General features: G+C 26.6%; 1 long non-coding RNA gene across 2 annotated transcripts in view; it reads right to left on the bottom strand.

Moving 5' to 3' along the window:
* Positions 1–320: 320 nt before the first annotated feature.
* The window catches only part of LOC126267575 (uncharacterized), a 59,245-nt gene continuing 45,720 nt past the window's right edge, over positions 321–13,845 (bottom strand). For both annotated transcript variants that reach the window (XR_007549034.1, XR_007549033.1), the window contains exon 2: positions 321–937. This is a non-coding gene — a long non-coding RNA (uncharacterized LOC126267575). The remainder of the gene's footprint in view (positions 938–13,845) is intronic.

Here is a 13,845-nt window from a genome sequence, read left to right as displayed (position 1 = left end):
ATTAAAAACAGGGGAAAAATAATAAAGTAGGTAATTAGATATAATAGGAATTGGCTGCTCCTTACAAATTAACTTAATAGCATCTCTAAATGGCTGAGGAATTCCAACAAAACCTACCTTATTTGGACCCTTTCGAATCTGAATATAACCTAAAACCTTACGCTCTAATAAAGTTAAAAAGGCAACACTAATTAAAACACAAATAACCAATAAAAGAAAATTCAAAATAAATATAAATAAATCATAAAGTATCAATACTATTTGTAGAAAAAATCTACATAAATGAATTCTAAATTCAACACATTAATCTGTCAAAATAGTAAATAAATTAATATTAATCAATATAACAAAAAATATTTTAACCATATGGTCCTTTCGTACTAATATGGATTAACAATCTTAGGATAGAAACCGACCTGGCTCACGCCGGTCTGAACTCAGATCATGTAAGAATTTAAAGGTCGAACAGACCTAATCATTGGGCTCCTGCACCCAAAATTTTTCTTAATCCAACATCGAGGTCGCAATCTGCTTTGTCGATATGAGCTCTCAAAAACAATTACGCTGTTATCCCTAAGGTAACTTAATCTTATGATCATAAATTATGGATCAAAATAACAAACATAAATAAATGATATAATAATGAAGAGTTTATCTATTCTTCATGTCACCCCAACAAAACATCATCATTAAATATAGAAAGACAAACAAAAAACTATATAAAAGTAAAATGTCAAGCTCTATAGGGTCTTCTCGTCCCAAAGAAGAATTTAAGCCTTTTGACTCAAAAGTTAAATTCAAAAATTTATTAAGAGACAGTTGATTTCTCGTCAAGCCATTCATTCCAGCCACTAATTAAGAGACTAATGATTATGCTACCTTTGCACGGTCAAAATACCGCGGCTCTTTAAAAATACGCTCAGTGAGCAGGCCAGACCTCAAAATATAAACAAGAGGACATGTTTTTGATAAACACTCGGAAATCAATTTTGCCTAGTTCCTTATAATAAGTTCACAAGGTAAAAATTTCATACAAATAAATATACTAATTCTATCATTATTACAAAAATTTAAAATTAAATTAATAATCTTAATAAAAAACCTAAAATATTTATAAAATCAAAATAAAAAATAATGAACTAAAACGTAATCTTAAAGATAGCTGGTTTAAAGCTTACTATTATATTTCTATAAAATAAATTATAGGTTATTAACTTCAAAGCTTATCCCTTAAAGAATAAATAAGTTAATATTTTTACTTAAAAAATTAAATAAAAACAAATAACTTTAAAAAATTAAATTTTTTCTTAAGAAACTAGATATATTGGGAAACGATTAACATCTCATTTCTATAAATATTTTAATAATAATTATGATACATTAACTATAAATTATTTATAAATCAACCCAAATCGAGACAAGTAAAATAAATACTAAAATTTTGATAAACCCTGACACAAAAGGTACAATAAATAAAATCTACTTAAAAAAATTTAAAATAATATTTCATAAAACACTTACATTACCAATAAACTATAATTTAAAAAATCAATTCTATAAAATATACTAAGACAAAAATACAATAAAATTATTTATATTAAATAATTCAATAAACAAAAAATAAATATAATAAAATAAATAATCAAGATATCCTAATTTGCACAGAAAAATTTTCAGTGTAAATGAAACACTTTACTAATAAGTTATATCTTGAAACTCTTCCTAGATACACTTTCCAGTACATCTACTATGTTACGACTTATCTCATCTAAATTGAAGCTACTTTAAAATAAAATAGAATAATCAATAATGAGAGCGACGGGCGATGTGTACACATCTCAGAGCCAATATCAGTTAAATTAAATAAATTAAATTACTATCAAATCCACCTTCATTAACAGTATTTCACTATCAAATCCGTTATAAACAAAAATCTATTGTAACCCACCTCCTCTTAACTATAAGCTGCACCTTGACCTGAAATATTTTATAATTATAAATCTTGAGAATTATAACTCTAAAAAGATTCTCTGATAACGGAGATATACAAACAAATAAATTAAGTAGAGTAAATCGTGTATTATCAATCATGGGGTAGGTTCCTCTGAATGGAATGAGATACCGCAAAATTCTTTGGGTTTAAAGACCTTAACTAATAGTACCCTGGTAAATATAATTAACATTTAAAATAATAGGGTATCTAATCCTAGTTTATTATTTAAATTTCATAGATTCATAAAAAGGGCCACAAATAAATTTTAACATTTCACCTTACAAATTTATATTTCAACCCAATAATATAAACAACTGTTTTAACCAATAATATTCACTTGTATCAATCGTATAACCGCGGCTGCTGGCACGAATTATGCCGATACTAAATCAATTGCTAAATCCAAAATCACTTGGTAATTAAATCAAATTACTGCAAAAAGAACATTTAGTCTAACAAAACTTACATATAATACAAAGAAAAAGTGAATAAACAAGCAAGAATAAAACTTTTAAAAATAAAAAATAAGAAAATTTTAAATCTATTAACTCAGGAAAAAATAAAAGATTCAAATATTTAAAGAAAAAAAAAGAAAAAAAACCACAAACATTAACAAAAAAAAAGAAACGCCCCTATGTATGACCACAACAACTTCTCTATTATATATAATTAAAGATTAATATGGAACATGTATAGCAATAAATGTATTATATTCTTTCTTATTTAATCTTTCTTTTCACTAATAAATAAAGAAAGATTAAATAATATAATAAATATATTTTATACAATTATGTAATTTAATATAATATGTTATTAATATGAATTCTTTTTTTTATATTAAGTTAACTTTCATATATATTAGTTAAATAATCTAATTATAGATAATTTACATAATTATATTATTATAATTAATATAATTATTTATATTAATTATAATATTTTATATTTAAATTAATAATTTTATTTATTATATCCAATTATAATAATATTAAATATTAAATTACATATTATTATATATATTATATTATAATAACCTATTTTAAGCTAAAAACATAAGTAGCTATAATCCTAGGTAAATAATTGCATTAAAATAATCAATTGATAATGGTAAGATGAACTTATAATACTTTAATTTCAATTAAATGTAATATATTAATATAAATTATTTATTATATATATATATAAAAAAAATGAGCAGGATAAATTAATCCTAATTAAACAAAATAATACATAAAAGAATTTAAAAAAAAACTTTCGATTTATATATTAAATAAATGAAGTGCCTGATTAAGGGGTTACCTTGATAGGGTAAATAAAGTAAATAAAATTACCTTCATTAAAATTACATAAGATAGAATTAAACTACCTCCTTTAGTATCAAAAACTAACGCTCATCATACACCTTAATGTAAAAAGGTAAGCTAATGAAGCTAATGGGTTCATACCCCATTTATAGAGGTATCAATCCTCTCCTTTTTAATGACCAACAACTCTACAAAACTTCTCTTCCTATCAACATTAATGATAGGAACGATCCTGTCCATTTCATCAAATTCCTGATTTGGGGTTTGAATAGGACTTGAGATCAACTTACTTTCATTTATTCCGCTCCTAACAAGAAATAAAAATATAATAATAAATGAATCATCAATTAAATATTTTATTGTCCAAGCAATAGCATCGACAATATTATTATTTTCAATTTTGCTGATTCAAATAAAATATCCCATGGGATGGGAAACAGAATTTATCCCATCAATAATAATTAGATCTAGACTATTATTAAAGATTGGAGCTGCACCTTTCCATTTCTGATTTCCAGAAGTTATAGGAGCATCAAGATGAAATAATTGTTTAACATTAATAGCATGACAAAAAATCGCCCCAATAATGGTCTTATCTTATTGTATTCAATTAAGAACTTTTATTTGAACAATTATTATCTTAAGAATTATTATTGGGGCAATAGGAGGTTTAAATCAAACATCCTTACGACAACTTTTAGCATATTCATCAATCAGACATCTAGGTTGAATAATTAGATCATTAACAGTCAGAGAAAACATCTGAGAGCTATACTTCATTATTTACTCACTATTAAGATTAATTATAGTTTTATTATTTAAGCAAATAAATTTATTTTTCATAAATCAAATTTATTCAGCCAGAAATATAAAAACCGAAATTAAATTCATAATATTCTTATCTTTATTATCTTTAGGTGGACTACCACCATTCCTTGGATTCTTACCAAAATGAATTGTAATACAATCATTAATAGAAAACAATATAACAACTATTATAACTATTATAGTTGTATTAACTACAATTACACTCTACTACTATATACGTATTAGATTCTCAGCCCTAATTATATCATACACAGAAAATTCGTGATCTATAAAGATAAAGTCCCAAAAATCAAGAATCATTCTTCCTATAACAGTAATAATTTCAACAATAGGATTGATTTCAACATCAACCTTAATTTCATTATACTAAGGACTTAAGTTAATCAAACTAATAACCTTCAAAGTTATAATTAAAAGAATAATCTTTTAGGCCTTAGTAAAATTTTACACCTCTAGAATTGCAGTCTAGAATCATAATTGAATATAAGACCTAAATATGATAAGAGAGAAAACATCTCATAAGTAGATTTACAGTCTACCACCTAAAATTCAGCCATCTTACCGCAAAAATGATTATTCTCAACAAACCATAAGGACATTGGTACTTTATACTTCATATTTGGAGCATGAGCAGGAATAGTAGGAACATCAATAAGAATACTTATTCGTGCTGAACTTGGCCAACCCGGATCTCTAATTGGGGATGACCAGATTTATAATGTTATTATTACAGCTCACGCATTCGTAATAATTTTCTTTATAGTAATACCTATTATAATTGGTGGATTTGGTAATTGACTTGTTCCACTAATAATTGGTGCACCAGATATAGCATTTCCACGAATAAATAATATAAGTTTTTGATTACTACCACCTTCACTAACCCTTCTTCTTACATCTTCTATAGTAGATAATGGTGCTGGTACAGGATGAACAGTTTACCCTCCTCTAGCAGGAGCTATTGCACAGGGGGGTGCATCTGTAGATCTAGCTATTTTTTCACTGCACTTAGCAGGTGTATCATCTATTCTTGGTGCAGTGAATTTCATTACAACAGCAATTAATATACGATCAGAAACTATAACTTTAGATCAAACACCTTTATTTGTATGATCTGTAGCTATTACAGCATTACTTCTCCTTCTTTCACTTCCAGTTTTAGCAGGAGCTATTACTATATTATTAACAGATCGAAATTTAAATACATCATTCTTTGACCCTGCAGGAGGGGGTGACCCAATTCTATATCAACATCTATTTTGATTCTTTGGACACCCAGAAGTTTATATTTTAATTCTACCGGGGTTCGGAATTATTTCACATATTGTATGTCAGGAAAGAGGAAAAATTGAATCATTTGGAACATTAGGTATAATTTATGCTATACTATCAATTGGACTAATAGGATTTATTGTATGAGCACATCATATATTTACAGTAGGAATGGATGTTGACACACGAGCATATTTTACATCAGCAACAATAATTATTGCTGTACCTACAGGAATTAAGGTATTTAGATGATTAGCTACATTATATGGAACTAAATTCAAGTTCAATCCACCATTATTATGAGCTCTAGGATTTATTTTCCTATTTACAATTGGTGGATTAACAGGATTAGTATTAGCAAATTCATCACTTGATATTGTATTACATGATACATATTATGTAGTAGCCCACTTTCATTATGTATTATCTATAGGAGCAGTATTTGCAATTATAGGAGGTGTCATTCAATGATATCCACTATTTACAGGATTAACTATAAATAATACATGATTAAAAATCCAATTTACAATTATATTCATTGGAGTAAATTTAACATTCTTTCCTCAACACTTCCTAGGATTAGCAGGAATACCTCGACGATACTCTGACTACCCAGACGCATATACATCATGAAACGTAGTATCAAGAATTGGGTCTACAATTTCTATTGTAGGAATCATTATATTCATTGTAATTATATGAGAAAGAATGATTACAAACCGAGCAATTATATTTAGAGCTAACATAAGAAGATCAACAGAATGACTACAAAATAACCCTCCTGCAGAACATAGTTACTCAGAATTACCATTAATCTCTAGATTCTAATATGGCAGATTAGTGCAGTAGATTTAAGCTCTACAAATAAAGGTTTGACCTTTTATTAGAAAATATTTATTAATGGCAACATGATCAAATTTATCTCTTCAAGATGGAGCTTCACCATTAATGGAGCAATTATCATTCTTTCATGATCATACTATGGTCGTATTATTATTAATTACAGTAATTGTAGGTTATGCCCTAAGTTATATATTATTTATTGCCTATACTAACCGTAATATACTTCATGGACATTTAATTGAAACAATACTGAACAGCTTTACCAGCAATTACATTAATTTTTATTGCCCTTCCATCATTACGACTATTATATTTACTTGATGATTCAGTAGATGCAATAATTACAATTAAAACCATTGGACGACAATGATATTGAAGATATAAATATTCAGACTTCATAGACGTAGAATTTGACACTTATATAACACCAGAACAAGACCTAGAAAATGATGGATTCCGACTACTAGATGTAGATAACCGAACAATCCTACCAATAAATACAGAAGTACGAGTATTAACAAGAGCATCAGATGTTCTACACTCATTAGGGGTTAAAATTGATGCAACGCCAGGTCGGTTAAATCAAGAAACATTTACAATAAATCGACCTGGATTATTCTTTGGACAATGCTCAGAAATCTGTGGAGCAAACCACAGATTTATACCAATTGTAATTGAAAGAACTTCAGTAAATTTATTTATTAAGTGATTATCTAAGATAATTTAAGGAGTTAGTTAAAATAAATAACATTAGAGGGTCAATCTAAAGTAACTAAAAAAAATTAGTACACCTTGAAATTCATCAGATGACTGAAAGTAAGTAATGGTCTCTTAAACCAAATAATAGTAAATTAACGACTACTTCTGATGGGGAAATTATATCCAAATCCCTCAAATATCCCCTCTTATATGATTCTCACTATTCATTATATTTTCAGCTACATTAATCTTGTTTAATCAAATAAACTTCTTCTCATTTAAACCTAACCTTATTAAAAGAGCAGAAAAAGGAACAATTGAAATAAAAAACTTAAATTGAAAATGATAACAAATCTATTCTCAACATTTGACCCATCAACTAACATCTTTAATTTATCATTAAATTGAACTAGAACATTTCTAGGACTATTATTAATCCCATCACTATTTTGACTTACACCATCACGAATTAACATTATCTGAAATAAACTAAATTTAACCTTACATAATGAATTTAAAACACTTCTTGGACCAAAATCATTTAATGGAACAACATTCATTTTCATCTCAATTTTTATTATAATATTATTTAACAATTTCATAGGATTATTCCCTTATATTTTTAATAGAACAAGACATTTAGCATTAACATTTGCAATTGCCCTACCTATATGGCTAAGATTTATATTATTTGGATGAATTAACCATACTAATCATATATTTACACACCTTGTACCACAAGGTACACCGCCTGCATTAATATCATTTATAGTACTAATTGAAACAATTAGTAATGTTATTCGACCAGGTACATTAGCAGTACGGTTGGCAGCAAATATAATTGCAGGACACTTATTATTAACCTTATTAGGAAACACAGGACCATCTATAGCAATAAACTTAATCTCATTACTAATTATTGGACAAATACTTCTATTAATTCTAGAATCAGCAGTAGCAATAATTCAAGCCTATGTTTTCTCAATTCTAAGAACTCTATATTCTAGAGAAGTATATTAAACCTATGTTAACAACTCACTCAAACCACCCATTCCACTTAGTAGACTATAGACCTTGACCATTAACAGGAGCAATTGGAGCAATAGTCCTAGTATCAGGACTAGCAAAATGATTCCACCTATTTAATATTAACTTATTCATAATTGGATTTGGAATTACCCTACTAACTATAATTCAATGATGACGAGATGTAGTACGAGAAGGAACATATCAAGGATTACATACAGGATTTGTATCAATTGGATTAAGATGAGGAATAATTTTATTTATTGCATCAGAGGTATTATTTTTCGTTTCTTTTTTTTGAGCATTCTTTAGAAGAAGATTAGCACCAACAATTGAACTAGGAATACTATGACCTCCAATAGGAATTCAACCCTTTAACCCTATACAAATTCCATTACTTAATACAGCTATTCTTTTAGCATCAGGAGTAACAGTAACATGAGCACATCATAGTTTAATGGAATCTAATCATACTCAAGCACTACAAGGATTATTCTTCACAGTGTTATTAGGACTATACTTTACAATACTTCTAGCATATGAATATTGAGAAGCACCTTTTACCATTGCAAATGCAGTTTATGGATCAACATTCTTTGTTGCAACAGGATTCCATGGTTTACACGTAATTATTGGAACAATCTTTTTATCAACATGTCTACTTCGACACTCAATAAATCAATTTTCACCAAGACATCACTTTGGATTTGAAGCAGCAGCATGATACTGACACTTCGTAGACGTAGTATGATTATTCTTATATATCTCTATTTATTGATGAGGTAGATAATTGTTTTTCTAGTATAAATAGTACATTTGACTTCCAATCAGAAAGCTTGATATAAATCAAGAAAAACAATTCTAATTCTATCAACAAGAGTTTTCATTAGATTTATTATTCCAATAATTGTTATAATCCTGGCAACAACACTATCAAAAAAATTAATTAATGATCGAGAAAAAAGATCACCAGTTGAATGTGGGTTTGATCCAAAAAGATCAGCACGAATACCATTCTCAATACGATTCTTCCTAATCGCAGTAATCTTTTTAATTTTTGATGTAGAAATTGCACTAATTCTACCAATTGTAATTATTTTTAAAACTTGAGACATTATAATCTGAACAGTATCAACAATATTTTTTATTCTAGTTCTATTAGGAGGACTATACCATGAATGAAACCAAGGAGCATTACAATGAGCAGAATAAAGGGTTGTAGTTAAATATAACATTTAGGTTGCATTCAAAAAGTATTGATTTTATCAATCAACCTTAAATAGAATAAGAAGCGAAATATTGCAGTCAGTTTCGACCTGGAAGATTGGTATGTACTACCCTTATTCTTATTAATTGAAGCCAAAAAGAGGCGTATTACTGTTAATAATATAATTGAACTATAATAGTTCCAATTAAGGAAATGTAAAACCAATATGAAAGCTGCTAACTTTTTATATTAGCGGTTAAACTCCGTTAACATTTCTAAAATTTATATAGTTTAAATAAAACATTACATTTTCACTGTAAAAATAATATATCTATATTTATAAATACTTAAAAGTAAAAATACTTCCTTAACATCTTCAGTGTCACGCTCTAATTATAAGCTATTTAAGTAAACGAAAAACAATATTACCAAAATAAATATTCAAAAAATAAAAGTTAAAAGATAAATCTTGAAATTAGAATCATATCAACCTTGAATATAACCAATTAAATAAATAAATAATCTATATAAACCTTGACCACCAAGTAATTCACCTCAACCATAATCAAATGACTTAGATGAATAATAACCTATTTTTAAAGGAATATATCTAATAAACTTAGTTGAAAGAAAAGGTATAAATCATATAGAACCAGCAAATCTAACAAAAGAAAGTATACTTAAAGAAAATAAATTATGAGAAAAATCAAAATTAGAAATAAGATAACCTAAATAAGCACCTAAAATAACAACTGTAATAGTTAAAAACTTTAAATAATAAGGTAAAGCAATCACATGAGGAATAGGAAAAATTAATCAAGATAAAAGACTACCACCAAAAACAGCAACAAACAATAGACCAATTATTCCAAATGAAATATAATAACCCTTATCATCAAAAGAAAATCTAGAATAAAAATTATTATCACCAGATATTGAATAATAAAACAAACGAAAAGAATAGGAAGCAGTTAAACCAGTAGAAAAAAAATAAAGAAAAAAAATTAAACAATTAATTCATCTTAAACAAACCATCTCAAGAATTAAATCCTTTGAATAAAATCCCGCTAAAAAAGGTATTCCACACAAAGATAAACTAGAAACATTAAAACAAACTGAAGTTAAAGGTATGAAATTAACAATTGATCCTATAAAACGAATATCCTGAGAATCCTTCAAATTATGAATTATTGAACCTGCACATATAAATAATAATGCCTTAAATAAAGCATGAGCCAATAAATGAAAAAATGCAAGCTTTGGATAACCTATAGCCAAAATTCTTATTATTACACCAAGTTGTCTTAAAGTAGAAAGAGCAATAATCTTCTTTAAATCAAACTCAAAATTAGCGCCCAATCCAGCCATAAATATAGTTATACAGCCAATTAAAAGTAAAAATCAACCACAATTATAAGTATCCAATATTGGTCTAAAACGAATTAATAAATAAACACCAGCAGTAACAAGAGTAGAAGAATGAACTAAAGCAGAAACAGGAGTAGGAGCTGCTATAGCAGCAGGAAGTCATGAAGAGAAAGGAATCTGAGCTCTCTTAGTTATAGCTGCTAAAACAATTAATATAGTAATGAGCTTTATTTCAAAAGAATTAGAAATAAAATCATAATAATAAATATAATTTCAACCACCAAAATTTAACATTCATGCAATAGAAATTAAAATAGCAACATCACCAATACGATTAGAAAGTGCAGTTAATATACCAGCACTATAAGATTTTACATTTTGATAATAAATAACTAAACAATAAGAAACTAAACCTAAACCATCTCAACCTAATAAAATTCTAATTAAATTAGGACTAATAATTAAAAAACCTATAGAAAGAATAAATATTAAAACAATAATAATAAAACGATTTATATTCTTTTCACCAGATATATAATCCTCTCTATAATAAATAACCAAAGAAGAAATATATATAACAAAAGATATAAAAATAAGAGATATTCAATCCAAAATTAAAGTTATAACAACTATAGAACCATTTAAATTGAAAAGCTCTCACTCAACAAAAACTCTATAATCAATTATTAAATAATAAATACCTAAAATAAAAATTATAGTTCTCGAAATAAACAAAGAAAAAAAACTCAAAGAACAAATAGAAAATGAATTCACGGCCTAAGATGAAAAACTTCATATCATTGATTCCACAAAACAATATTTTTAATTAAAATACTTAAGCAAACTAAACAAAGAAATATTCACCCTTTAAACAGAGAATATTTAAAGGCAATCAATGTAAAAGTAAAAGATGATATTCACGAAAATAACCAAGAGAACAAGTATAAACACCAGAATAATAATTCCCATGCTGAGAATAAGAATATATATACAAAGTATAAACAGCTCTAAAAAAAGATAAAAAAATCAAAGCAAAGAATCTAAAAGAAGATCAAGATATAATTCTATTTAATAATCTAATTTCACCTACCAAATTTAAAGAAGGAGGAGCAGCCATATTTGGTGATCTTAAAAGAAATCATCATAAAGCCATTCTTGGCATCAAATTAATTATACCCTTGTTAATTAATAATCTTCGTCTACCTAAACGTTCATAAATAATATTAGATAAACAAAATAAACCAGAAGAACATAAACCATGACCAACCATTAGAGAAAGAGAACCTACACAACCTCATCAATTCATAGTCACAAATAAATCTTACAATAACACCTCCAGATAAACCTAAAGACAATCAAAAATAATTTTCCTTTAAACCCAAATAAGAAATAACCTTTATAACACGAAAAATACCATAACCACCTAACTTTAATAAAACACCAGCAAGAATTATTCTACCTGAAATAGGGGCCTCTACATGAGCCTTAGGAAGTCATAAATGAACCAAAAACATAGGTATCTTAACTAAAAAAGCCAAAATTATAAATACATAAAACATAAAATAATAAGAACCAAAATCAACCAATAAAGGAAAATATAAAGTATTAGAAAAATGATAAACCTTAAATAAAACTGATAATAAAGGTAATCTAGCAACCAAAGTATAAAAAATTAAATAAACACCAGCCTGCAAACGCTCAGGTTGATAACCCCAACCCAAAATTAAAAGTAAAGTAGGAACTAATCTAGCCTCAAAAAAAATATAAAAAGAAAGAAGACTTAATCTAGCAAATGAACAATAAAGCATAATTATTAAAATCAAAACCATAAAAACAAAAAAATTTGAATGATATGAACTTAAATAAACTGAACCTCTAGCAGTGATTATTAAAGAACAAATCCAAAAACTAAGTAAAATTAAACTAAAAGAAAAATAATCAATACCAAAATAATATCTAATTATATTCAAATCAGCATATGAATAAACACAAATTATAAAAACAAAACCCAACAGAAACATTAAAGAATGAACCAACCATCAACAATTATTTAATAAACAAAGAGGGATCAAAAAATAGTTATAAATAAATACTTTAACATAAAGATAAACCAAAAGAATTAAAAAAATCATTACCATGAGAACGAATTATTGAAACTAAAATAGAAAGACCTAAAGCACCCTCACAAACAGAAAAAACTAAAAAAATAACAGGAAAAAAATAATCATAATCAAACTCAATAAGAAAAACAATAACTAACATAAATAAAGAAAGAACAATATATTCTAATCTCAAAAGAACCATTAATAAATGTTTACGTTTAGAAGAAAAAACATAAACACCAGCAAAATAAATCAATAAAGACGTAAAAATAGAGAATATAAACATTAGTTTTAATAGTTTAAAAAAAACGCCGGTCTTGTAAACCGGAAATAAGTCCAGCCCCCACTTTTAAAACTTCAGAGGTGGAAAAGCTTCCATCATCGGTCCCCAAAACCGGTATTTTAAATAAACTAACCCCTGAAATGATCAAAATAATAATTATATCATTATCAAATGTAATAAATATTAATTTTATTAAATTAAGACACCCAATATCAATAATGCTTTTTATTATCCTTCAAACCTTCCTAGTTGGATTAATAACAGGAACAATAATAGAAAGATATTGATTATCATATATTTTATTTTTAACATTTCTTGGTGGTATACTAGTATTATTTATTTACATTACAAGAATTGCATCAAACGAAATATTTCAGCCTAAATCAATCACTATAATTATTACATTAATAATGTCAGTATTTATCATATTAATATTAATTATTCTAGATATATCTATATTTATAGACTTTTTCAAAAACACCGAAACTATAAATATTGATAATTCAATCAATTATCAAGAAATAACAATATCTTTAGAAAAATTATATAATAGACCAACATTCATTATTACAATAATAATAATAATTTATTTATTTTTAGCACTACTAGCAGTTGTTAAAATCACCAATATTAATCAGGGACCTATTCGTAAAATAAGATAATTACTATTGAATAAACCCTTACGATTAAGACATCCTTTAATTAAAATTATTAATAACTCTTTAATTGACTTACCTGCCCCAACAAATATTTCATTTTGATGAAATTTTGGATCCCTATTAGGGTTATGTTTGGTAATTCAAATCGTAACTGGACTATTTTTAGCTATACATTATACATCAAATATTGAAATAGCATTCAGTAGTGTAGTACACATCTGCCGAGACGTAAATAATGGTTGAATTATCCGAACCTTACAC

This window comes from Schistocerca gregaria, chromosome 4, assembly GCF_023897955.1.
Source record: "Schistocerca gregaria isolate iqSchGreg1 chromosome 4, iqSchGreg1.2, whole genome shotgun sequence".
NCBI lineage: Eukaryota > Metazoa > Arthropoda > Insecta > Orthoptera > Acrididae > Schistocerca > Schistocerca gregaria.
This window is presented reverse-complemented; position numbering and strand designations above follow the sequence as displayed.